Genomic DNA, 27,169 nt, shown 5'->3' on the forward strand with positions numbered 1-27,169 from the left:
GGCTGATCCTTTAAAGGAGAAATTTAACCACTCCTGCCAGGTGTGGCTACCTGGCAGGCAACAGATGATGACATCATAGATTGCTAGGCAACACAGAATCAGGCTGCCTAAATACTAACAGTAAGGAGAAAGAGATTTAAGAAATGTAAATAAATGAGTTTTTAAAAAGTACGCCAAAACAGATCTCCTCATGTCTCTCTGGCTTCCTCACTCTCACTCTTACTCTCTCTGTCTCTTTCTCCCTGCTCCACCTGGGACCCTCCTTTTGGGACCTGGATCCCACCTTAACTCTCCTGCCCTCTGTAGGCTAATCAGCTCTTTATTGACCACTCAGAGATGATGGAGAACAATTTGTACATAACATTGAGAGAGGAAATTCTTCAATAGTAATTACAATACCAGAATGTGTTAGCACTTAGCTCACCTAGCTCGGTTCTGCAATCAACAAGGAATATACAAAGACACATCTTTTTTTTTTGTTTGTTTGTTTGTTTGTTTTTTCAATGCAGTTTATTCAAGAACATTGAACAATCCTCGGACCCCGGGGAAAGCCAGCCCACAGCTTAAATAGCCTCTGGGTAGCCAACCCAGGTGTGCCAAGGGGGGCAATACAGATAGGTCCACATACATGGAAGCAAGCCAGATCCTCAGCCTTAGCCAAATGTGGAATTGTTCATGACAGAGAGCACTCACAAAGACACATCTTAATGCAATGTGAATGAAGGTCACCTCTACACCAGAAGGTGTTTTTGCTTATCTCATTGTTGTTGTGGGCAATGACCAGAACTTTCTGAATTTCCCAGTAGGAATAGCCCTGACTCATGAGGTGATTAATCTCGCTTAAGAACTTCCCTGAGGGGACAATGGCAAAAGAGTTAGCAATGGCCCTTACACCTTGCTGATAGCTACTTGCTTTTCATTCAGAATTGATTCTCTGAGGAAAGATCGGGGGTGGGGTGCTCAGGAACTTGGAAACCCTCATTGAAGTTTAGGAGATCACCATCTAGAGACAACCAGCCAAAGAAGGAGCTGGCATCAGAGATGTCAGACAGGTCCACCCAGCCAGTGCAGCTAGCACAAGTGGCTTAGGTACATCATACCTATAGTCTTCATTTTCTAATTCCTTGGGGACAAGACTGGTGTGGGCTGGAGCCAGATTCCCTTCCCAAAGGTGGTGTTTTCTATTTCAAATACTACCTAGGACTAAATTGTAGTGCTCTTTTTGAAAAATTTTACTTTACTTGGGGTGTTTAGACCTCTACCTCCCTTCTACTTACCACCCCCATGCAACCTTAAGTAGGAGAGAGAAAAGGTTAGTGGGGAAAGGAGGCCCAGACCCCTTTACTTCTCCCGGCTATGTTGAGTCAATGGGATCTTTTAGGGCTTTATACCAATCTTTGTCAACCACAGGTTCAGCTAATAGTCTTCACACCACTGTTCCCAGAAGTGTTTCTCCTCTTTCTATCTTCTCCAACCACCACAACCATCTCTGGCCACTCCAAACTGCTCCACACCACGTGCCAGCACCAAATGCCTCATCACACCACACCAAACACCACACCACCTCTTTCTCACTCCTCATATTTTTACTCTCTGTGTCCTAGACATTGCTCCTCTCCATGCCACACATGGGAGGCTGTTACCAGCTGGCAAAAGCCATGCTCCACAGGAAATAATTAACAGGGGTAGACAAACTATAGCCTAATTAAATCCCACATTTGGGATTAAAATAAAGGATATTTACATAACATACAAAGAAACCAAAACTTCCATTACACTAACTGTATGCATTGCTTCGTATGTACAAACTGTCAATCTGAAGGTCACAGTCACATGCTCTTCACTCTGGGTTACCTCTAAAGGTCATTTGGGCTCTGATTTCTGAACTCCTATGGACCTAGATGTGAGAGTGATGTACTCTGTATCTGCTGCCCTTTCTTCTTACTGCACAGGTAACAATTTGGGCATAGGAAGAGGCCAGGTAGCAAGAGGGTAAGCGACAGGCATATAAAAAAGGCTTGATTTTTGGGTGCCCACTCTCTGAACCTTCTCTTCAGCTACTACTCATTTCCGTGGAGGTATCCAAACTAAATGTGCTTCCAAGCTTAGGAACATCTATACTGGTTTCTGTTTGTAAGGTCAATGAACTTAAAAATAAATACAGATTACAAACAATGGTGATGCTAACATATCTAAAATGTAACTCTTTTTTAAACTTAAAAAAGAGTGTAAGTTTCAGGAAATGGACCTGAAAAGAACTCTCATGGGTGAAACTCCAAAAAACCACCCTACCAATCAACAGTCTAAGGTTGCCTATTTCAGAGGGTGGAATTCCCCACTTTCCCTGGTTTTGGAGCTCTCCCCCTTCAACTACCAAAACCACAGCCTAAAAGTCGCAAATGTACACTTAAGAAAAAATATTCTTCCTAACCTATTTAAATTTATCTTGTGTAGACACTGGTGAGGGATGGAACAAATGTATCAAAAACATGTTAAATGTGGGCTCACAGGAGCTTGCCAATTTTCTGCTAAATCTGAGCCAACAGAAAAAGAGCATTTCTCCTGCATTAATTCAGAAAGATGTATTTTTATTTTAATTAAAAAAAAGGGCATAGACTGCTTGCTATGAGTTCTTGTGGGGAAACACAAACTCACAATGTCCTGGAGTCTTTGCCTCAGAGAGCAGCTCCCAACCACCCACTTGGAAACACTGTCCATGTTGTGCAAGAAGCTGATTCCATAGCACTGCTCTCACCTCTGAAGGCCACTTCAAGTTCTACCACACTTTTTCTTGGTATTCAATGAACCCTGAGTCTTTGTGGAACATAAATATTTTTTCTTTCCTTACCATGGCAAATGTTGAGAATACGAGTCATTTCTCAACAAGTCTTGTTTCTGGAGTGACAAAGGAGTTCCTGGCCTTCTCAATGCTTCATTCAACAACCTCAGAGATCTCCACAGCAAAGTTTGGTTTTCATCTTGAAAAGGCCTTTAAAGAACTTAGTCCACACTGTGAGGAAACATTTTCTCTTATTTTTTCTCCCTAAACTATCTAACTTTAACGTCATCTTCTTCTCATAATATGTGTGTGTGCATGTATTTGTTCCAATACTGTGCCAAGTCCAAGTGTTTCCTCAAAATCTATATGCTGGACATCTTCAAAGTGGTTAGCCCCAGGTGGTCCTGAAGAGCATGGATATCAACAAGTCAGGCCTGATAGAGACCCAGATAGTTAGTTACTCCAGAAACTGGACGAGGACCTCAGATGGCACAAACAACCCACTTCCTCTCTGATGGCAGGCCTCATTTGGCAGGCTTGCCCCTGTTATGGGACCAATTGTTCTCACTTGTCTATGTTTCTTTCCAAACCTTTGCCTTATCCTTTTCCCCTGGGAATGGATTTGCAAAGTCTCCAGGATGGCAGTTAACCAAATGCTTCTGCACCAATACCTCTCACTGATCACCAGCCCAGAAATTCCTGACTCCCTGACACACACATACCTTGTCCCATGCCTGCAGGAAGTAGCCAGATCAGAAATACACCTATACCCAAAAAAGTCAGGATATTTGGGAAGAACCCCTGCTTACCCCTGCACAAGCCAAGGAACCCCATCTGCTATTCTTCCCTCACTTCACCTGCAGGGAGAAAACTCCTGGATGACCTGTCACAACTCCTTCCAGCAACCCACCCAAGCTTCCTCCCAATGGCTGGGCTGGGTTTTTGACCACATAAGGGACAATGCCAGCTCCTAGCTGACACATCATCATTCCTCACCTAAGCTTTATAAAACCCACTTTCTTTGCCAGAGTGTGCAGCTGACCTCCACCTGTGGAACTGGTGACCCCAGCCCTGCCCCCAGCAAGAGCTGCCTCCTAATAAACTGCCTTTATCTCCTTTTATTCTGATTTAATCTGTCCTGTATCTGCATCACCAAGGCAGAGAAAAAGCCTTTTAGAAAGGGTTTATTTGGCTTACACTTCCACAATTCTGTTCATCACCAAAGAATTCAGAGCAAGAACTCAAGCAGGGTTAGAACCTGGAGGCAGGAGCTGATGTAGAGGCCATGGAAGGATGTTGTTTACTGGCTTGCTTTCCTTGGCTTGCTCAACCTCCTTTCTTATATAACCCAGGACCACCAGCCAGGGATGGCACCACCCGCAAAGGACTATGAACTTTGATCACTAACTGAGAAAATGCCTTATTCACTATGATGGATCTCATGGAGACAATTCATTAATTAAGACTCCTAATTCCGTGATGACTCCAACTTCTGTCATGTTGACAAAACCAGCCAGCACAGGTTTAATACCCTAAATATATATTTTTTAAAAGTTTTTAAATACCTTGATATCAAGAAAACAACACAATTTAAAAGTGGTGTCCAGACCAAATCTGAGAATTCTCAAAAGAGGAAACTCAAATGGCTGAGAAACATTTAAAGAACATCCCTACTCATCAGTATAATGCAAATTAAAGCTACTTTGAGATTTCACCTTACACCAGTCAGAATGGCCAAGTTGAATAATATAAATGACACTTCATGCTGGCAAGGATGTGAAGTAAGGAGAACACTCATCAATTGCTCTTGAGAGCACAAACTTGTACTGAGAAACCAAAGAATTGACACTTCTGAGGACTGCCCCATTGGCCAGCCTTTGACTGGCATTTTAGCCTTCCTAGCCCCTTGATGTCAATGGCCCCATAGTCAGCACTGAAACCACTTCAAAAGAAGAGACCTCCGCCCAAAATCTCACCTAACAGGCTGAAATTCTAAGTCAAAAGGGGCTCCTTGACATTAGCTATTATCTTGGGGATCTGCTTAGCTGGAGTAGGAACTGGTATTGCAGCACTGGATGTACAAAGTCAAAATTATAACAGCTTAAAGGCAGATATTGATATTCAATTCCTTGAGCACTCAATCACCCATTTAGAAAAGAATGTTGATTCTTGATAGAAGTAGTGTTGCAAAGCAGAAAAGGCTTATATTTATTATTTTTACAACGGGATGGGCTATGTGCGGCCTTTAGAGAGAAATGTTGTTTTTATGTAAACCAGTCAGGAATGATTAGGAAATCCTTCGCAAGAATAACAGAGAGCCTGGAGAGACCCTACAGAGAAAAGATGAAAAGATTCCAGAGGATGATTTCAATTCTGATATAATAGTTCTCCTTGGCTTCCTACCCTTCTATCCACCCTGATGGGATGCCTACTCATTTTGATTTTTAACTTTGGGCCTTGACTTTTAAATTGCTTTATGGCTTTCATGAAGGAATGCTTGAGAGTGATACAGCTAATGGTAATCAGATCCCATTGTGGAAAGGTAAATCTTACAGATATGACTCCTTGTGTTATATCTGGAAGACCCAAGACTGATCATGGGAAGAGGGGAATGAGAGACCAAAAAATTGAAAATTGTTTTGGGGGGGCATTATTTTGAGGTTTGGAGCACAGGCCTGGGTGAATGCCAACCAGGTGTAGACATGTCCAGCCACACGAGGAAATGAACTAGCCTTACTGAATTCTTTCCCTGCTCACTAGAGATACAGTTGCTAGGAAAGCAGCCCAGATGGCCAGGCCAGAACTGTTTATGGTCTTGCTGCCTAAAGTAAACCAATCATTTCAAAAGTCAATTTCCCTTACTCAGTCATATAACACCAAGGCATGTAACTCCCTGCTTGTTTTTTTTTCCCTTTAAAAACCTCCCTAGACCATCAGGCAGCACTCCTCCTCTTCAACCAGGGAGAATGCTACTACCCAGGCTCGAGCTGGTAATAAAAGAGCCTCATGTATTTGCAGCAGATTCGATTCCTGGTGGTCTTGCGGGGTCTCACGAACTGGGCATAACAGTACATCCAATATGGAAATCAATATGATGGTTCCTGGGAAAGTAGGGAATAGATCTAGTTCAAGATGCAGCTATACCAGCATTGGACATACACCCAGAGGACACTTCATCCTACTACAAAGACTGATTATTCATAATATCTAGAAATTGGAACCCAACTAGATGTCTACCTTCAGATGAAGGAGTAAAGAAAATGTGCTACATTTACATAATAGAACATTACTCAGCTATTAAAAGTGATGATCATCGTGCTTTTTATTTTTCTGCTTTGTCCTATTCTGATATTTTTTAGCTTTGTTTTATCTTATTGGGTTTTTTTTGGAGATCTGTTTGTTTTATAAGAAGAGACAGAGAGGATGTGGATATGGATGGGAGAGGAGAAGAGGACAAACTGATAGGACTAGTAAAAGGGGAAACCTTAATCAAAATATATTATATGGAAAAATTTTTTTTTCAATAAAAGAAAAACATAAATTTTAAGTGGTGGAGTATGATAGTAATCCCAGATAATATCTACGGCTACCATCTTGGCTTACTTGGGAAGCCCTAGGTACAGTAAGAGACATTGCATCAGTTTCCACAGGTACATGAACACATATCCTGCATCTGTGCACATACATAACGCATACTCACATTCACAAAAACGCATTGTAGATCATGTATGTCTATATAAATAATAAATAAACAAGTATGTGAAATTTTCATATAAGGATCATTGGGGAAATGTGGCAAAAATGGAAAATTTAAATTTGCATTATTTTTATATCCAGAGAAATTTTAATTAGTAAGCAGAATTAAAACTATAATTTAAACCACTCTTTATGATTGAGAGTATAGTATAATGTTTTCAACAGAAGACTTAAAAAGTCACTATCAGCAAGAAGCTTCTTTTCAGTAACCTCAGCATCAAGGACACCTTTATGATATAAAGTAAAAATGAGAAAAGAGATTTTATGTGAAAGTAGCAACTTATGTCGCACAATGAACTTAAGAACATTATAGTACTTGGCATCAGAAATGTCAAAAGAATATATGTCTGTAATAACACAAATTATTTAAAATCGTATGAATATTCTCACTTTGCTACTTGAACAATTGAAATTTAAGAAGAATCTATAATTTAGAAAAAAAAATACTGCTGCTACACCAGCATGGCAACTACACCCATCTAAAACTCCACTTCCAGATGATCCCATGGCTTCGGACAACTGTGAGTACCAGGAATGCACATATGCACGCAAGGTGACATAGCATTTGTACATTCAAATAAAAACAAATGAATCATTTTTTAAGGAGGAGAAAAAAAAATCTTTACAAAATATAGTGGCACTTTGACTTCAAGATTTTAAGCACATTGATTAGTCTCTTATCAGAACTGATTTGTACCAAAGGAGTTATGGTGGGATAGGCATTTATCACAAACTTCTGAACAGTCTGGATGAATGGGTCATACTTCCATAATTGGGAATGAGATAACTGAGATGATGAAGTCCACCCAGTACATGATCACAAAGAAAACCACCAGCAGCAAGGTGGTCTGGGTGGCCCTTTTCTCAGGGGACACTCTCAGGTGGCTGATGCTATGAAGATGCTTGCATTGCCTCTGATGTCTGAACAAGATAATCACCATGTATGTACTTGTGGTCAGCATGACTCCTACAAGAAACACATCTCTGGAGGTTGTCACTGCTATAATCAATCCTCTGATGATGTAATTCATGGGGAACAGTGAGCAGGATTTGGTGACCTTCATCTGGTTGGTTGCATTCATATTGATATAAGCACCAACATAGAATATTAGTGTACTACTGAAGGACAAATTGAAAAACCAAATACAGAAGAAAAAATGGATCATGTGTTCTTTTAGTTTATGTTTAAATTTTGCCAACAAGGAGTTACTGGGACTGATAGTGACAGCCTGGAACACACTCAGGAGGCAGGTGATGCAGATAGAGAGGCCTCTCAGCACCCTGTGTATGTAGAAAGTTGCCTTACATTTGAAGTCATTCTCAATGTTCAGTGACTCAAATATGTCTGTAAGCCAAATTTCCCCTCCTGTGAGGATCATCATTATGTGAACAAAAGACAGTTGACAAGACATCAGGTCTGTGGGCTTAGGTCTGTGACCTAAGACTATGAAGGTATAAAAAAAAAGAAGAAACATGTTGGACAGGACTCCAAGCCCAGCTTGAAAATAAAGGACATTCCTGAATGAAGACATCAGTGAAAAGAGCATAGTGGAAGCATACTTCTTATATCTGAAAAAAATTATACATCAAACTTGTAATTTACTGGATAGTATATCTATATCAATTTCTATTTTCCCTACTAATTCTTGATTAATCTCTCTCTTTAACTTTTGATGTTCCAAACTGTACATCATACATTTCTATAGATCCTCCATGCATCTCTTGTATATAGCAAATTATAGATAATAAATACATTCACATTCATATCTATACAGAAGGCATATATTGTGTGCCTGTATTTCATCTGAGTTTCATAGCTTAGAAATCCAATCCTATTGATTTGCCTCATTATATATTTTGCCTCGATATAATAAATTGCCTCATTATATAATTAACACCTAAAACAGTAGTAGAGGACATAGAATACTATACACAATTGCACAAGGGAACAAAACTATGTCCGTCTAGAGACAAATATCAGTAAAAGAATCCAAAAAAGCAGGTGAGTCAATTTCATATTCTATAATTATGCTATTCTCTATTTTGCAACTATCCACGTTTTCATTCATAATTCTAATGGAATCACAGTCATAATTCATGATAATCTCTCTAATTTAATCAGCCAAAGTCTATCTCAATTCATCATTTTTGTTTATTTTTCCAGAAAATCTTATATTCTCAGAATCTAGAATTGAAGACACAGATGTACTTAGAGACCATTAGTGTACCTTCTACACCCTATTAATTGTAGAACCATTATGATTACAATTGGAACTAGACGGTTTCCACTTCAGTTTCTATTCTATTTAATCCCTGTGTGGACTCCAATCCAGGATTAAAGAACTAACTCTCAGCTATCAAGACAAACACTATTTTCTTTACTTTTTGGGGGATTGGAGGAAGAAAGCACAAACCTTTGGATACTTGATTTTTGACAAAGCCAAAACCATTTAATGGAAAAAAGACAGCATCTTCAACAAATGGTGCTGGTCTAACTGGATGTCTACACGTAGGAAAACGCAAATAGATCCATATTTATCACCCTGCACAAAACTAAAGTCCAAGTGGATCAAAGACCTCAACATAAAACCAGACAGACTAAATCAGTTAGGAAAAAAAAATGGGGAAGAGCCTAGAACTCATTGGCACAGGAGACATCTTCCTGAATAGAACACCAAAAGCACAGGCTCTGGTGTTGGTCTCCTTGGTTTGCCTGTGGTATATATGCAAGATTAGAGTCTCACAACAGTGTGATGCAGCCATGATCATTCAGGCCTTTACAGCCATTGAAGCAGGACATTCTCCCCAAGCATGGTTGGATACCATAAAAAGCTAAAATGATACGCTCAGGATGCGAGGCTAAGCACTGCACTCAGGGTCAGCCGCTTTGGACCCAGAGGAGAGCATGTCTGATTGCATGCGGGTTGATGCCCCAGGTCCCGCCTCTGAGAAAAAGGTATTGGACGGGTCTGATGCTCTTTGGGTGGATGACACCTAAATGAACATCTGTACAAAGTCCCAATTTATTTCTAATATCAGAGATCAGACCTCTACTCTTGCCTGATGCGTCTAAAACAAAAAGGGGGAACTGTAGAGAGCTGCGGAATGCTATGCCTTAAAGATGGAGCTGGTTTCCGCCTTCCACCTTCCCGATGGTGAGTGCTCTCTGTCATGAACAATTCCACATTTGGCTAAGGCTGAGGATCTGGCTTGCTTCCATGTATGTGGACCTATCTGCATTGCCCCCGTGGCACGCCTGGGTTGGCTACCCAGAGGCTATTTAAGCTGTGGGCTGGCTTTCCCCGGGGTCCGAGGATTGTTCAATGTTCCTGAATAAACTGCATTGAAAAAAAAAAAAAAAGATCAACAATCAAAATGGACCTCATGAAACTAAAAAGCTTCTGTAAAGCAAATGACACTGTCATCAGAACAAAATGACAGCCTATGGACTGGGAAAGGATCTTCACCAACCCTCTATCTGACAGAGGGCTAACATCCAGAATATATAAAGAACTCAAGAAGTTAAAAAACGACAAATCAAGTAATCCAATTTAAAAAATGGAGTAAAGAGCTAAACAGAGAATTCTCTGTAGAGAATATAGAAGGGAAGAGAAACAGTTAAAGAAATGCTCAAAGTCCTTAGGCATCAGGGAGATGCAAATCAAAATAACCCTGAGATTTCACCTTACAGCCATTAGAATGGCTAAGATAAAAAATAAAAATAAAAAACTCATGTGACAATGCATGCTGGAGAGGATGTGGAGAAAGGGGAGCCCTCCTCTTTGCCGGTGGGAGCGTAAACTTGTATAACCACGTTGAAAGGCAATCTGGCACATTCTCAGACAATTAGGAATAGTACTTCCTCAAGATACACAGATGTCCCTCAGTGGAGGAATGAATACAGAAATTGTGGTACATTTACACAATGGAATACTACTCAGCAATTAAAAACAAGGAAATCATGAAGTTTGCAGGGAAATGGTGGAATCTAGAAAAGTTCATCTTGAGTGAAGTATCCCAGAAGCAGAAAGAGACATACAGTATATACTTACTTATAAGTGAATACTAAACATATAACATAGACTAAATCTATAAAAATCTGTACACCTAAAGAAGCTAAGCAAGAAGGAGGACCATGGGTAAGATGATCAATCCTCACTCAGAAATACAATTGAGATGGACATTGGAAGAAGGAGAAAACCAGAAATAGGAGAAGAGCCTAACACAGAGGACCTCTGAAAGACTACCCAGCAGTGTATCAAAGCAGATGCTGAGGCATGATCATAACCAAACTTTGGGCAGAGTACAGGGAATCTTATGAAAGAAGGGGGGGAAAAGTAAGACCTGGAGAGGCCAGGAGCTCCACAAGGAGAGCAACAGTGCCAAAATATCTTGGCACAGGTGTCTTCTCTGGAACTGATACTCCAACCAAGGACCATTCATGGATATAGCCTAGAAGCACTGCATAGTTGTAGCCCATGGCAGCTCGGTCTCGAAGTGGGTGCCCTAGTTAGGGAACAGGGACTGTCTTTGACGTGAACTCAGTGGCTGGCTCTTCGACCACCTCCCCCTGAGGGTGGAACAGCCTTACCAGGCCACAGAGAAAGGCAATGCAGCCAGTCATGATGAGACCTGATAAGCTAGGGTCACATGGAAAGGAGGAGGAGGAGGACCTCCCTATTAGTGGACTTAAAGAGGGGTTTGGGAGGAGATGAGGGAGGGAGGGTAGGGTTAGGAGGGAATGAGGGAGGAGGCTACAGCTGGAATACAAAGGGAATAAACTGTAATTAATATAAAAAATTTAAAAAAGCAAATCATTAACAGCATAATTCCTTCTGTTTTTTTTTTCCAACCATCCATATGGTTATTTTGCCTAACTTCCTATTTCTGTATTTCCTTCAGCACCCTTATGAATCCACACATTCTCTCATTTTTCCCTTTTCTCTATCTGATCAATTGTATCCTGCTACTTTACTTCCTCACACCTTCTTCTGTATTTCCCTCCCTCTTCCCCACTAAGGAGCCCTGTTGTTTCCCATTTCCCTGATCACACACTTGAACCTTGCTCTTCTATTCTCTATTGCACCCACTGGCACCCCTGTCATGGCAACGGTCCCGTTTTGCTTTTCTGATTTCCACAGTTACTACAGGCTACGCAGTTACATCCCCAGATGTGGAGCTAGGAGCCTCCAACAAGAGAGAAGAAGTAACAGTAACATGATCACTATTTTCCACACATTATGACAAATATGAACTTGCTGAAGATGACCATGAACTGACGCTCTTTGGGAATTTTTGTTTAAAAGAGATTCCTTCTGATGCACTGGAAAACAAGGTCCCAAGTGTTACACATCAATAGCTCCCAGACATTTTTACAGTTTCACTCAACAATCTTACCTTTGGTCTTATGCAACTCATCTGGCCGGGTTAATCAGATCAATTTATTGTTGAACTAATTTAATTCAGTATTTTAAAATCAGCTTTGTGATGGAGAAATAGAAATGACTACTGATTCAGACTGTGAGGGGGAAAAGCACTCAATTCTATTTTCAAGTTCAGTTGTATAATTCACATATATAGATGCATGAACATATAATGGAAATAATGCAGAAGTTAGTAGAAGAGACCATCCTACAACATCCCCATGAATGAAATAGCATGGGCCACAGATTATATATATATATATATATTTATATTTTTATGCCTAAAGAGCTTAATCCAGTGGAGGAATGAATTCATCCAAATCACCAGAGCAAACATCTGATTCTTTCACCAACATACATTTACAGTAGGAGCACAGTAATGTTCTTTTTTCTTTGAAGCTCCAGGATATAAACTGGAGAGAGGAATCAGTGGTTAAGAGCACTTTTAACTCTTGCAGAGGACCTGGGTTAGGTTCCCAGCAATGACATGGTGGCTCATAACTATCTGTAACTCCAGTTCTGGGGAGTCTATTGCCCTCTCTGACATGGCATACTAGTGGTACGCCGACATACAAGCAAAATGCACATACATGAAAAATAATAGATAGATGATAGATAGATAGTTGATAAAAAGCTCCTCAATATTTAATTCAAGTCTTGATCTTTAAATTAATAAAACAGTAACCTTATTCTGATTTTACAATTGAGAAGCACTGTTGTATGTGGCTGTTAAAATTTACTATTGCACAAACCATATATGTATTATTTTATAACTTATTCATATACAATTATTAACATAGCAAATGCAATATAAGTAATATAAAACAATGATAATATGAGGTAAAAGTTACTATTCTAGAATGTTTCTTTTCTTTTCCCTAAGATACATTCTTCAACCTTTCTGCTTCATATCCTTTGAGTTCTAAATGTTTGTTCCATGCAGAAAATGGCATACCTTCTCAATGACATCTTTCTCTGGAGTTAACTGAAGCTGAGACTAGTCGAGAAAATACCACAGCTACCATGGCTACAGAGTTGTTGACAAATGCATGCACTGAGAAAATCCATTTATTTTATTTGGAACAAAACAAATGACAGTGCTGGGGGTTTTCACATTAGTTTAAATTGTAATTTTAGTTGTAAGTAATAAAACCCAAAGTGTATCCATAAACATTCATCATAATGGAGAGGCCATCACTGTTAGATTGACGGAGACCTAAAGAGTGTGTAGGCAGCTGTCTGAGGACACCTGCAGCAAAAGAGGCCAAGAGCTGCTTTGTGCATAGATCTACATTCTTCCGAGAAAGGCCACTTTATCGCTTCATTATCACAGTATTTGATTTTAGAACAGTCTTGTCTTTTGAACTATGCTGATATTTACCTTCTGCTTTGTGGAGATTTAATAATCTAAAAAACATGCAAGTATAGTAGATGAAAAGTATCAATTTGTTTTACATTTTAACACATTTAGTGAGTAATGACCTATAAGCAGTATGACTGCTGAAGAGAACAAAAAGTGAGTACGTGGCTTTCAGGTGACAAGATAGTTGATGTTGCCTGATGTACTGTCCACTTTAACAGTGAGAATAACTCTGCAGGAATCTCCAGAGGTGAAAAACCTTAGCCACACAAGCTAGTTCCATGAAACAGGTAAGGAGAGCAGAAATAAATACTGCTCATTTATTAATAATGCATTAATTCATAGATATTCCCTGTTACTCTTAAATAATTTAAAAGCATGAATTGTTCTTTGTAAATTGAGGTTTGTGCAGGTAAAAGCACAAAACTGACTGGAAGCACACAGAAGCTGACTAGAATATTACAGTCTCACACTTATGATACCCTGAGATGAAGCAGCAGCAGCAGCAGGAGTGTCCCTGCAGAGACTGTGGGGAAGCCATCAAGCTCAGAGATTCATCACAAGTTGCATGGCATGAGTTAAGTAAAGATAGGAAAGTGTTCATAGCAAAAGTGTATGTGTGTGTGTGTGCATGTGTGTGTGTGTTTAAGAGAAAGAGATAAGGATCTCAACCTGTAGTTCAGAGTGGCTTCAAACAAACAGAGGATGTTCCTGCCTTAAAAGTGCTGAGATTATAGGTGTGTGCCACCACACCTGCCTTCACTGTCCATTTGATTCTCGTATACACGTCAGTAAAAGATATTCCAGCAAAATGAAAACATAGTCTTGTGATAATATTAAGCTTAAATCTACTTGGCATTTTTTGTGAATGCATATTTTAATGAGCAGTTTATTTTGTAACTATTGAAGAAAACCTTGGGGATTTTCACTTTAAATATTTTTATACTATTTGAGAATTGAAAATATATTTCTCGGCTTTAATGAAAAGCACTCAATATTATATCAATATTATACTCAATATTATATCATTTTCAGTGTTACAAGGGTCAATTTAGAAAACTTGAAATATTAAAACTGAATTTATTTTAAACACTCAAATATCTTCTGAAAATTATCCAGTTTACATTTTTGTAAGGATAACTTTACATGGATTTAATAAATAGGTGAAGTGAGATTTATAGGTACATTTAAATATTCCAAAAAGATATACCTTATGAGAAATCATTACAATAAAATAAAGAAATCTATCTAAATTTATAAAAAACATATTATATAATGTCTTATGTTTTACTAGGACATGAGTTGAAACTTTCCTAAGAATTCCTAAATATATACAGACTTAACAGGCTAGATAATTACTGATAAACACTAACTTAGCTAATATTTGTTGAATATTCCTAGCTCAAGTTTCATATAATTAAATGTATACAATCAGTTAACTTTAGAAAAGTACTAAAATGAGAAAATACAAAATATAATTTAAATGTACCTTAATATTATAAATGTATGCCTGCAAACCAATAAGTGTCTGTTCTTTTTATTTCACCCTCTAATGAATTTCAGGTGTTTTGTTAAAGGGATGGAAGACTTACACATTTGGCAATAGATGGAATCATGTTCTTAGAATTATTACAGTACACTCTCAGGAGAATCCTATTTCACATATGCTCTTTAAAATATTGCATCTAGAGCTATAAATATATAAATATTCATATATATGAATGTACATTCACTGTAAACAGTGATGGGGTTTGTGATATTTTCATTCAGTCTATGATATCCATTAATGACTTTCACCCTGTTAGCCTATCCTATCTACCCTTTTAGACAAGCCTTGAGGACTTATCTAAATATTAACAGCCCTTTTGCTAGACCCTGTCCTCTTTTGAATAGCCCCCTTCCACTGTCACATATATTATAATCATAGATCATTTTAAGTGAAATCTGTTCTTTTATTAACCATTATACTGATACCTTTATGTCTACCAGCATCTGTTGGGTGCTTATTATACAGTAAGCCTCAAAAGTAATATTCCAAGCAGATAATTCTATAATCATTTCTTACAGATAATCCTGCTTCACTCTACCACCTAGTCTCATCTCTCATCATTAATGAAGAGAAATAGAAACACTCACCAGGCTGGCCCTTTGACAACCATCCATGTAGAATGAGGCCCTAAAATGTAGTTATAAGAAAGATATTTCATCAGCTCATCTCCCTCTAGACCTATAATTATCATCTCATCTGGAGAGGGCAGTTCTGTCTTTCAGGTTGTTAGAAGTACTAACAAATGGAGAAGTTAACTTCCCTAATTCCAGGAAAACAGTGAAGCAACAACAGCTGAGCTCTGGGTTTCCCATGTATGAGCAATTATCCCCAGGACACACCTGTCTGTACAGATTAACTGATCCCAATCTTGTGAACAAAACAAAAGTAATAAAAATAATATTCTATTTAAAACAAATAGAAAAACATTTACCAAAGTATCCTTCCTGCTTCCAAAAAAATTTGTTGTGGCCTCCGTGCTTTCTTGACAGTGGCCTTGAGGACTTATCTAAATATTAACAGCTCTTTTGATAAAATTAAGGCATTTTCTCCTCCTCCAAACTCACTTGGGGAAAGTAATCATTCTTAAAGAGCACACAGAAGTGAAGTAATGTAATATTATCAGCAGAAATCGGGCTGTGGGGCTAGGGATGTAGCTCAGTTGATAAAGTACATGCAGAGAAAGCATTGTTTATGTGAGACACCATGAAAAATCATCAAACTTTTAAATTACAGGCACATCTGATGGAGAAGAATCCAAAGTCAATGGCAAACACAATACTTTCAATAAGATAGTAAAAGAAAATTGCCCCACACTAAAAAAAGACACAGCCATACAAATACATGAAGCACAAAGAACACAAAAAAAGAGGAAAAGCAAAATTTTTCATATATTTTACAAGTAAAACACTAAGTATACAGAACAAAAATTGAGTTGAAAGCTCTAAGAGAAACATTGAAAATCACATAAAGAAAACATTTCAAATAGAAAAGTGAATGTCACTAATTCCAGGAAAAATGTTAATTAATTAATTATTAATTAAGAACAGCTGATTTCTCAAACTGTACTTGCAAAGCAGAAAGAGCCTGCAGTGATACATTCCAAGTTCTAAATGATATCCAATATAAAATAATATACACAGCAATATACTGCTATCATTGAAGCATTGTTTATTTTATTTTTCATAAAATAAACAGCCTAAAAAAGGTTTTTTATTAAAAAAAAAAAAACTAAGGTAACACAGAAACCATTATTTTGGGCGGAAGAGAGAAATGAGCAGAGCAGAGAGACTGTGACAAAAAAAAATGAAGCTGTAATTACTAAAACAGAAAGTACCATTGAAAACAACACCAAAAATTAACAATATGGTAGCCAGAACTAACACATTTATTTCAATAATTTAAACATGAATGTCCTCAGTTCTCTACTCAAAAGACAAACAGTGAATGAAAGAATCAAGAAATAAAACCCATCTGTCTGCTCCCTTCAAGAAACATATCTTAGTTTTAGAGATAAGCACCACCTTACAGTAAATAAAAGGATGGGCAAATGTAATTCAATCAAATGAAATCAAGAAGAAAGCAGGATTCACTATCCAAACATCTAACAAAGAAGACTTTGAACTAAAACTAATTAAATGAAGTAAAGAGGTACACTTCATTCTCACAAAGGAAACAGTTCACATTACTATCTTCACCATATATTCACCAAAGTTTAGAAACCCAATTTCATAAAAATAAAAATAAAAATAAATCTACTCCTGGATTAAAAGGTACAGATCAACATCAACTCATATATAGTAAGTGATTTCAATACCAAACATTCACAAATAGGTCATCTATGCAAAAATAAACAGGTACATCAGATAAATATATGCATTATGTAAGGCATGAGCTACATTGGCTAAAAGACTATTCAGGGTCTGAGCAGTCTGCCCAGTATGACTCATGGCTAATGCCGCGGTGGTAGCTCCAACAGCCACCAATGAGATGGCAGTAACAATGGCGGCTGTAATTCCAAGATCCCTTTTCTGTCTGAAGAGAGTCATAGTGTGAGGGGCATCAACGGGCACAGGCACCCAGTGAGGCATGCGAGTAACCAGGGCATACCTAAATTCACTAGCATTCCAGCATTGGGCAAAAAAAGCAAGTATCATCACCACTTGGCTCTATCTGGCTAATAACGAATAAAAATGGGGGATATAAACAAACAGGTGTGGGCTTATAGGAAATATTATGAGAAGCCTTAACCCCCTTTTTGGAACATCTTGCATCAGTTCTAGAACTAGCAGTGGTGGTGTCCGAGGTCTGAGTAGGTTCAGGAGACCATTGCCCCCAGGGGCGAGACAAACTCCATGTTTTCCTCCACTTTTGAAAGTCATTTAAGGTTCTTAAATTTTTTTTTCCTTTTTTTAAATTTTTAATTAATTACACTTTATTCATTCTGCATCCCCCCATAAGCCCCTCCCTCCTCCCTTCCCAATCCCACCCTCCCTCCTCCCTCTGCATGCATGCCACTCCCCAAGTCCACTAATAGGGGAGGTTCTCCTCTCCTTTCTGATCTTACTCCATCAGTTCACATCAAAAGTGGCTGCATTGTCCTCTACTATGGCCTGGTAAGGCTGCTCCCCCCCAGGGGGAGGTGATCAAAGACCAGGCCAATCAGATTATGTCAGAGGCAGTCCCTCTTTTTTTTTTTTTTTTTTTTTATCAGTTACATTTTATTAACTCTGTATCCCAGCCATGTCCCGATCCCTCATTCCCTCCCAGTCCCTCCCTCCCTCCCTCATCTCCACCGTGCCCCTTTCCAAGTCCACTGATAGGGGGGACCTCCTCCCCATTCATCTGATCCTGTTTTATCAGGTATCTTCAGGACTGGCTGCAAAGCCCTCCTCTGTGGCCTAACAGGACTGCTCCTCCCTTCGGGGGTGGGGAGACCAAAGAGCCAGTCATTGAGTTCCTGTTAGAAATAGTCCCTGTTCCCCTCACTTTGGGAAACCAATTGGTTACTGAGCTACCACAGGCTACATCTGAGTGGAGGTTCTAGGTTATATCCATACATGGTCCTTGGTTGAATGTCAGTCTCAGAAAAGACCCTGTGCCCAGATATATTTGGTCCTTGTGGAGCTCCTATCCTTTCCCCATCAGACTAACTCCCCTTCTTTCTTATGATTCCCTGTACTCTGCCAAAGGTTTGGTCATGAGTCTTTGCTTTGAAAACACTGCTAGTTAGAGTCTTTCAGATGCGCTCAGTAGACTCCTGTCATACGTTCAATGCACATCCCATCTGTCTTTCTAAATGAGGATTGATCATCTTACCCCATGTCCACTCAATTGATTATCTTTTTTAGGTGTATAGATTTCATTATGTTTATCATATCTTATAGGTCTATATAAGTGAGTATATCCCATGTTTGTCTTTCTCCTTCTGGGATATTTCACTCAGAATGATCTTTTCTAGATCCCACCATTTGCCTGCAAATTTCATGATTTCCTCCTTTTTGATTGCTGAGTAGTATTCCATTGTATAAAAATACCACAATTTCTGTACCCATTCCAGCGTTGATGGACATCTGGGTTGTTTCCAGGTTCTGGCTATTACAAATAGAGCTGCTATAAACATGATTGAGCAAGTGTCCTTTTTGTGTACTTGAACAAACTTTGGGTATATACCTAGCAGTGGTATAGCTGGGTCTGGAGGAAGCACTATTCCTATTTGTCTTAGAAAGCGCCAGATATCTTTCCAGAGTGGTTGTACCAGTTTACATTCCCACCAGCAGTGGAGGAGGGTTCCCCTTTCTCCACAACCTCTCCAGCATGTGTTATCGCTTGAGTTTTTCATCTTGGCCATTCTGATGGGTGTAAGGTGATATCTCAGGGTCGTTTTGATTTGCATTTCCCTGATGGCTAATGAGGATGAGCATTTCTTTAAGTGTTTTTCTGCCATTCGATATTCCTCTGTCGAGAATTCTCTGTTTAGCTCTGTTCCCCATTTTTTAATTGGATTACTTGGTTTGCTGCTTTTCAGCTTCTTTAGTTCTTTGTATATACTGGATATTAGTCCTCTGTCAGATAAAGGGTTAGTGAAGATTCTTTCCCAATCTGTAGGCAGTCGTTTTGTTTTGATGACGGTATCCTTTGCTTTACAGAAACTTTTCAGTTTCATGAGGTCCCATTTATTGATTGTTGCTCTTAGAGCCTGTGCTGTTGGTGTTCTGTTCAGGAAGTTGTCTCCTGTGCCAATGAGTTCTAGGCTCTTCCCCACTTTTTTTTCCAATTGATTTAGGGTATCTGGTTTTATGTTGAGGTCCTTGATCCACATTGACTTTAGTTTTGTGCAGGGTGATAAATATGGATCTATTTTCATTTTTCTGCATGTAGACATCCAGTTGGTCCAGCACCATTTGTTGAAGATGCTGTCTTTTTTCCATTGAATGGAATTGGCTTCTTTGTCGAATATCGAGTATTCATAGGTGTGTGGATTTAGTTCTGGGTCTTCTATGCGGTTCCATTGATCCTCCTTTCTGTTTCTATGCCAATACCATGCAGTTTTTATTACTGTTGCCCTGTAGTACAGCTTGAGATCAGGAATGGAGATACCTCCAGATGATCTGTTGTTGTACAGGATCGTTTTGGAGATTCTGGGTTTTTTGTTTCTCCATATGAAGCTGAGAATCTTTTTTTCAAGGTCTGTAAAGAATTGAGTTGGTATTTTGATGGGAATTGCATTGAATCTCTAGATTGCTTTTGGCAGTATGGCCATTTTCACAATGTTAATCCTACCAATCCATGAGCACGGGAGATCTTTCCATCTTCTGATATCTTCTTCGATTTCTTTCTTCAGAGACTTGAAGTTTTTCTCAAACAGGTCTTTCACTTGCTTGGTTAGAGTCACACCAAGGTTCTTTTCAGCACCGCATGGAACCTTTTCCAAAATAGACCATATAGTGGGCCACAAAGCAAGCCTCAACAGATACAAAAGGATTGAAATAATCCCTTGTATACTATCTGACCACCATGGACTAAAGCTCGACCTCAACAACAACAGAAACAACAAAAAGCCGACACGCACATGGAAACTGAACAACTTACTACTCAATGACAGCTGGGTTAAGGAAGAAATAAAGAAAGAAATTAAAGACTTCCTAGAATTCAATGAAAAGGAAGGCACAACATACCCAAATTTATGGGACACATTGAAAGCAGTGCTCAGAGGAAAATTTATAGCACTAAGTGCCTGCAAGAAGAAATTTGTAACATCACATACAAACAACTTAATGGCCCAACTGAAAACCCTAGAAAAAAAAGAAGCAGATACACCCAAGAGGAGCAGACGGCTGGAAATAATCAAACTAAGGGCTGAAATCAATCAACTAGAAACAAATAAAACTATCCAAAGAATCAATGAAACAAAAAGCTGGTTCTTTGAGAAAATCAACAAGATAGACAAACCCTTAGCCAAACTAACTAAAAAGCAGAGAGAAACTATCCAGATCAGCAAAATCAGAAATGAAAATGGGGACATAACCACAGACATTGAGGAAATCCAAACAATTATTAGGTCATACTACAAAAGCCTATATGCCACAAAATTTGAGAATCTAAATGAAATGGATAATTTTCTTGAAAGATTCCATCTACCAAAACTAAGTCAAGATCAGGTAGAAAGACTGAATAGCCCTATATCTCCCAAGGAAATCGAAGCAGTTATTAACAGTCTCCCCTCCAAAAAAAGCCCTGGACCAGATGGCTTCAGCACAGAATTCTACAAGACCTTCAAAGAAGTGCTAACTCCAATTCTCCTCAAGCTATTCCACAAAATAGAAACAGAAGGAACACTACCAAACTCATTCTATGAAGCAACAGTCACCTTAATACCTAAACCACACAAAGACCCAACAAAAAAAGAGAACTTTAGGCCTATCTCTCTTATGAACATTGACGCAAAAATACTTAATAAAATACTTGCAAACCGAATCCAAGAACACATCAAAGATATCATCCACCATGACCAAGTAGGCTTCATCCCAGGCATGCAAGGGTGGTTCAACATACGGAAATCCATCAATGTAATCCACTACATAAACAAACTGAAGGAGAAAAACCAAATGATCATCTCCTTAGACGCCGAAAAAGCATTTGACAAAGTCCAACACCCATTCATGTTTAAAGTCTTGGAGAGATCAGGGATACAAGGCACATACCTAAACATAGTAAAGGCAATATATAGCAAGCCTATAGCTAACATCAAACTCAATGGAGAGAAACTTAAATCAATCCCACTGAAATCAGGGACAAGACAAGGCTGTCCATTGTCCCCATATCTCTTCAACATAGTACTTGAAGTCCTAGCCAGAGCAATAAGACAACTAAAGGAGATCAAGGGGATACAAATCGGAAAGGAAGAGGTCAAAGTGTCACTATTTGCAGATGATATGATAGTATACATGAGCGACCCCAAAAATTCAACCAGAGAACTCCTTCAGCTGATAAACACTTTCAGCAAAGTGGCAGGATACAAAATCAACTCAAAAAAATCAGAAGCCCTCCTATATACCAAAGACAAAAAGGCTGAGAAAGAAATTAGGGAAACAACACCCTTCACAATAGCCACTGATAACATAAGGCAGTCCCTCTTCACATTACTATGTAACCCAATTGGACTCTGAACTGCCCTGGGCTACATCCGTACAGGGGTTCTGGGTTATCTCCATGAATAGTCCTTGGTTGGAGTATGAGTCTCTGGGAAGTTCCCTGTGTTCCAATTTTCTTGTTCTGTTGCTCTCCTTGTGGAGACCCTGTCCTCTCCAGCTCTTACTATTTCCCAGTTTTACCTAAAATTCCATTCACTCTGCCCAACAGTTGCCCATCAGGATCAGCATCTGCTTTGATAGTCTGAAGGGCAGAGGCTTTCAGAGGCCCTCTGTGGTAGGTTCCTAGGTTGTTTCCTGTTTTCTTCTTCTTCTGATGTCCATCCTCTTTGCCTTTCCGGATGGGGATTGGACATTTTAGTTAGGGTCCTCTCTCTTGCTTAGTTTCTTTAGATGCACAGGTTTTAGTGGGTTTGTCCTATGTTGTATGTCTATATGAGTGAGTATATACCATGTGTGTCTTTTTGCTTCTGGGACAACTCACTCAGGATGATCCTTTCCAGATCCCACCATTTACCTGCAAATTTCATGATTTCCTTATTTTTCATTGCTGAGAAATATTCCATTGTGTAGATGTACCACAATTTCTGCATCCATTCTTCGGTTGAGGGGCATCTGGGTTGTTTCCAGCTTCTGGCTATTACAAATAAAGCTGCTACAAACATGGTTGAGCAAATGTCCTTTTTGTGTACTTGAGCCTCTTTTGGATATATGCCTAGGAGTGGTATAGCTGGATCTTGGGGAAGCACTATTCCTAGTTGTCTGAGAAAGCGCCAGATTGATTTCCAGAGTGGTTGTACAAGTTTACATTCCCACCAGCAGTGGAGAAGGGTTCCCCTTTCTCCACAACCTCTCCAGCATGTGTTGTCACTTGAGTTTTTGATCTTGGCCATTCTCATGGGTGTAAGGTGAAATCTCAGGGTTGTTTTGATTTGCATTTCCCTAATGGCTAGTGAGTTGAGCATTTCTTTAAGTGCTTCTCTGCCATTCGGTATTCCTCTACAGAGAATTCTCTGTTTAGCTCTGTTCCCCATTTTTTAAGTGGATTACTTGGTTTGCTGCTTTTCAGCTTCTTTAGTTCTTTATATATACTGGATATGAGTCCTCTGTCAGATAAAGGGTTGGTGAAGATTCTTTCCCAATCTGTAGGCAGTTGCTTTGTTTTAATGACAGTGTCCTTTGCTTTGCAGAAGCTTTTCAGTTTCATGAGGTCCCATTTATTGACTGTTGCTCTTAGAGCCTATGCTGTTGGTGTTCTGTTCAGGAAGTTTTCTCCTGTACCAATGAGTTCTAGGGTATTCCCAACTTTTTTTTCTAGCCGATTTAATGTGACTGGTTTTATGTTGAGGTCTTTGATCCACTTGGACTTCAGTTTTGTGCAGGGTGATAAGTATGGATCTATTTGCATTTTTCTACATGTAGACATCCAGTTGGACCAGCATCATTTGTTGAAGATGCTATCTTTTTTCCATTGTATGGTTTTGGCATCTTTGTCAAAGATCAGGTGTCCATAAGTGTGTGGGTTTATTTCTGGTTCCTCTGTTTGGTTCCATTGATCCACTATTCTGTTTCTATGCCAGTACCATGCAGTTTTTAAAACTGTTGCTCTATAGTACAACTTAAGATCAGGGATGGAGATACCTCCAGAAGATCTTTTATTGTAGAGGATTGTTTTAGCAATTCTGGGTTTCTTGTTATTCCATACGAAGTTGAGAATTTTTCTTTCCAGGTCTGTAAAGAATTGTGTTGGTAATTTGATGGGAATTGCATTGAATCTGTAGATTGCTTTTGGCAAGAGCCAAAAATGCCCATTTGTACTATGTTAATCCTGCCAAGCCATGAACATGGGAGATCTTTCCATCTTCTCATATCTTCTTCTAATTCTTTCTTCAGAGACTTGAAATTTTTCTCATACATGTCTTTGACTTCCTTGGTTAGGGTTACTCCGAGGTACCTTTGTGGCTATTGTGAAGGGTGTTGTTTCCCTAATTTCTTTCTCAGCCCTTTTGTCTTTTGTTTATAGGAGGGCTACTGATTTTTTTGAGTTAATTTTGTATCCGGCCACTTTGCTGAAGGTGTTTATCAGCTATAGGAGTTCCCTGGTAGAGTATTTGGGGTCACTGACGTATACTATCATATCATCTGCAAATAGTGATAATTTGACTTCTTCCTTTCCAATTTGTATCCCCTTGATCTCCTTCAACTGTCTTATTGCTCTAGCAAGGACTTCCAGCACTATGTTGAAGAGATATGGAGAGAGTGGGCAGCCTTGTCTTGTCCCTGATTTCAGTGGGATTGCTTTAAGTTTCTCTCCGTTCAGTTTGATGTTGGCTATAGGTTTGCTGTATATTGCCTTTACTATGTTTAGATATGTGCCTTGTATCCCTGATCTCTCCAGTACTTTAAACATGAATGGATGTTGGATTTTGTCAAATGCTTTTTCAGCATCTAGGGAGATTATCATGTAGTTTTTTTCTTTCAGTTTGTTAATATGGTGGATCACATTGCTGGATTTCCGTATATTGAACCACCCCTGCATACCTGGGATGAAGCCTACTTGGTCATGGTGGATGATATCTTTGATGTGTTCTTGTATTCAGTTTGTGAGTATTTTGTTTAGTATTTTTGCATCAAGATTGGCCTGAAGTTCTTTTTTTTTGTTGGGTCTTTGTGAGGTTTAGGTACCAAGGTGACTGTGGCTTCATAGAATGAGTTTGGTAATGTTGCTTCTGTTTCACTTTTGTGGAATAGTTTGAAGAAAACTGGAGTTAGCTCTTTTTTGAATGTTTGGTAGAATTCTGTGCTGAAACCATCAGGTCCTGGGCTCTTTTTGGATGGGAGACTTTTGATGACTGCTTCTATTTCCTTGGGGGATATAGGAATATTTAATTGATTTACCTGGTCCTGATTTAGCTTTGGTAAGTGGAATCGATCAAGAAAATTGTCCATTTCATTTAAATTTTCAAATTTTGTTGCGTATAGACTTTTGAAGTAAGTCCTAATGATTGCTTGGATTTCCTCAGTGTCTGTAGTTATGTCCCCCTTTTCATTTCTGATTTTGTTGATTTGGATGGTGTCTCACTGCCTTTTAGTTAGCTTGGCTAAGGGTTTGTCTATCTTGTTGATTTTCTCAAAGAACCAGCTCTTGGTTTCATTGATTCTTTGAATTGTTTTATTTGTTTCTAATTGATTGATTTCAGCCCTGAGTTTGATTATTTCCAGCCTTCTGCTCCTTCTTGGTGTGTCTGCTTCTTCTTTTTCTAGGGTTTTTAAGTGAGCCATTAAGTTGCTTGAATGCGCTGTCTCAAATTTCTTCTTGAAGGCACTTAGTGCTATGAACTTTCCTCTTAGCACTGCTTTCATTGTGTCCCACAAGTTTGGGTATGTTGTGTCTTCATTTTCATTGAGTTCTAGGAAGATTTTAATTTCTTTCTTTATTTCTTCCTTGACCCAGCTGTCTTTTAGTAGCAAGTTGTTCAGTTTCCATGTACGTGTAGGCTTTTTGCTATTTCTGTTGTTACTGAGGTCCAGCTTTATTCCATGGTGATCAGACAAGATACAAGGGATTATTTCAATCTTCTTGTATCTGTTGAGGCTTGCTTTGTGACCAACTATGTGGTCTATTTTGGAGAAGGTTCCATGAGGTGCTGAGAAGAAGGTAAATTCTTTTGTGTTTGGGTGTAAGGTTCTGTAAATGTCTGTTAGGTCCATTTGATTCATGACCTCTGTTAGAGATATTGTTTCTTTGTTTAATTTCTGTTTTGTTGACCTGTCCTTTGTTGAGAGTGGGGTGTTGCAGTCTCCCACTATTAGTGTGTGCGGATCTATGTGTGGTTTAAGTTTTATCAATGTTTCTTTCACAAATGTGGGTGCCCTTGTATTTGGGGCATAGATGTTCAGGATTGTGATGTCTTCTTGGTCGAATTTTCCCTTGATGAGTATGAAGTGTCCTTCCCCATCTCTTTTGATTAATTTTGGTTGAAAGACTATTTTATCAGATATTAGAATGGCTACTCCTGTTTGCTTCTTGCGTCCATTTGCTTGAAAAGCCGTCTTCCATCCCTTTACCCTCAGGTAATGTCTATCTTTGTGACTTAGGTGTGTTTCTTGTATACAACAGATTGCTGGGTTTTGTTTACACATCCATTCTGTTAGTCTGTGTCTTTTTATTGGAGAATTAAGTCCATTGATATTGAGAGAGATTAATGACCAGTGGCTGTTAGATCCTTTGAATTTGATGTTGGCTGTGGTCATCAGGTTGTGTGCTTGGTTGCTTTTTGTTTTACTGTAGTGGAGTTATTTATTTCCTGTGTTTTCTTGAATGTAGCTAGCTTTCTTGGGTTGTATTTTCCCTTCCAGTGTCTTCTATAATGCTGGATTTGTGTGTAGGTATTGTTGAAATTTGTTTTTGTCATTGAATATCTTGTTTTCTCCGTCTATGAGGACTGAGAGTTTTGCAGGGTATAGTAGCCTGGGCTGACATCTGTGTTCTCTTAGGGTCTGCATGATATCCGTCCAGGCCCTTCTGGCTTTCATAGTCTCTGTTGAAAAGTCAGGTGTGATTCTAATGGGTTTGCCATTATATGTTACTTGGCCTTTTTCTCTTGCAGCTTTTAGTATTTTTTCTTTGTTCTGTATACTTACTGTTTTGATTATTATGTGGTGGGAGGATTTTCTTTTCTGGTCTAATTTATTGGGTGTTCTATAGGCCTCTTGTATTCTTATTGGCCTCTCCTTTAAGTTGGAGAAATTTTCTTCAATGATTTTGTTGAAAATATTTTCTGGGCCTTGGTGCAGGGAATCTTCTTTTCCTCTATTCCTATTATTCTTAGGTTTTGTCTTTTTATGTTGTCTTGAATTTCTTGGACTGTCTGTGTCAGGAATTTTCTAGATTTAACATTTTCTTTGACAGATACATCTATTTCTTCCATTGTATCTTCCACACCTGAGATTCTTTCTTCCATTTCTTGTAGCCTATTGGTTATGCTAACCTCTGTAGTTCCTGCTTTCTTCCCTAAGTTCTTTCTCTCCACAATTTCTTCAATTTGTGTTTTTCTTTTAATTTTTCCAATTCTATCTTCAGGTCTTGAGCTATTTTGTTGGTTTCCTTCCCCTGTCTGACTGTATTTTCATGTTTTTCCGTCATTTCCTTCA

At 38.9% G+C, this 27,169-nt stretch overlaps 1 pseudogene; it reads right to left on the reverse strand.

Moving 5' to 3' along the window:
* Positions 1-7,157: 7,157 nt before the first annotated feature.
* On the reverse strand, positions 7,158-8,067 carry LOC110543323 (putative vomeronasal receptor-like protein 4; annotated as a pseudogene).
* Positions 8,068-27,169: the final 19,102 nt, after the last annotated feature.

This window comes from Meriones unguiculatus, chromosome 3, assembly GCF_030254825.1.
Source record: "Meriones unguiculatus strain TT.TT164.6M chromosome 3, Bangor_MerUng_6.1, whole genome shotgun sequence".
Taxonomy (NCBI): domain Eukaryota; kingdom Metazoa; phylum Chordata; class Mammalia; order Rodentia; family Muridae; genus Meriones; species Meriones unguiculatus.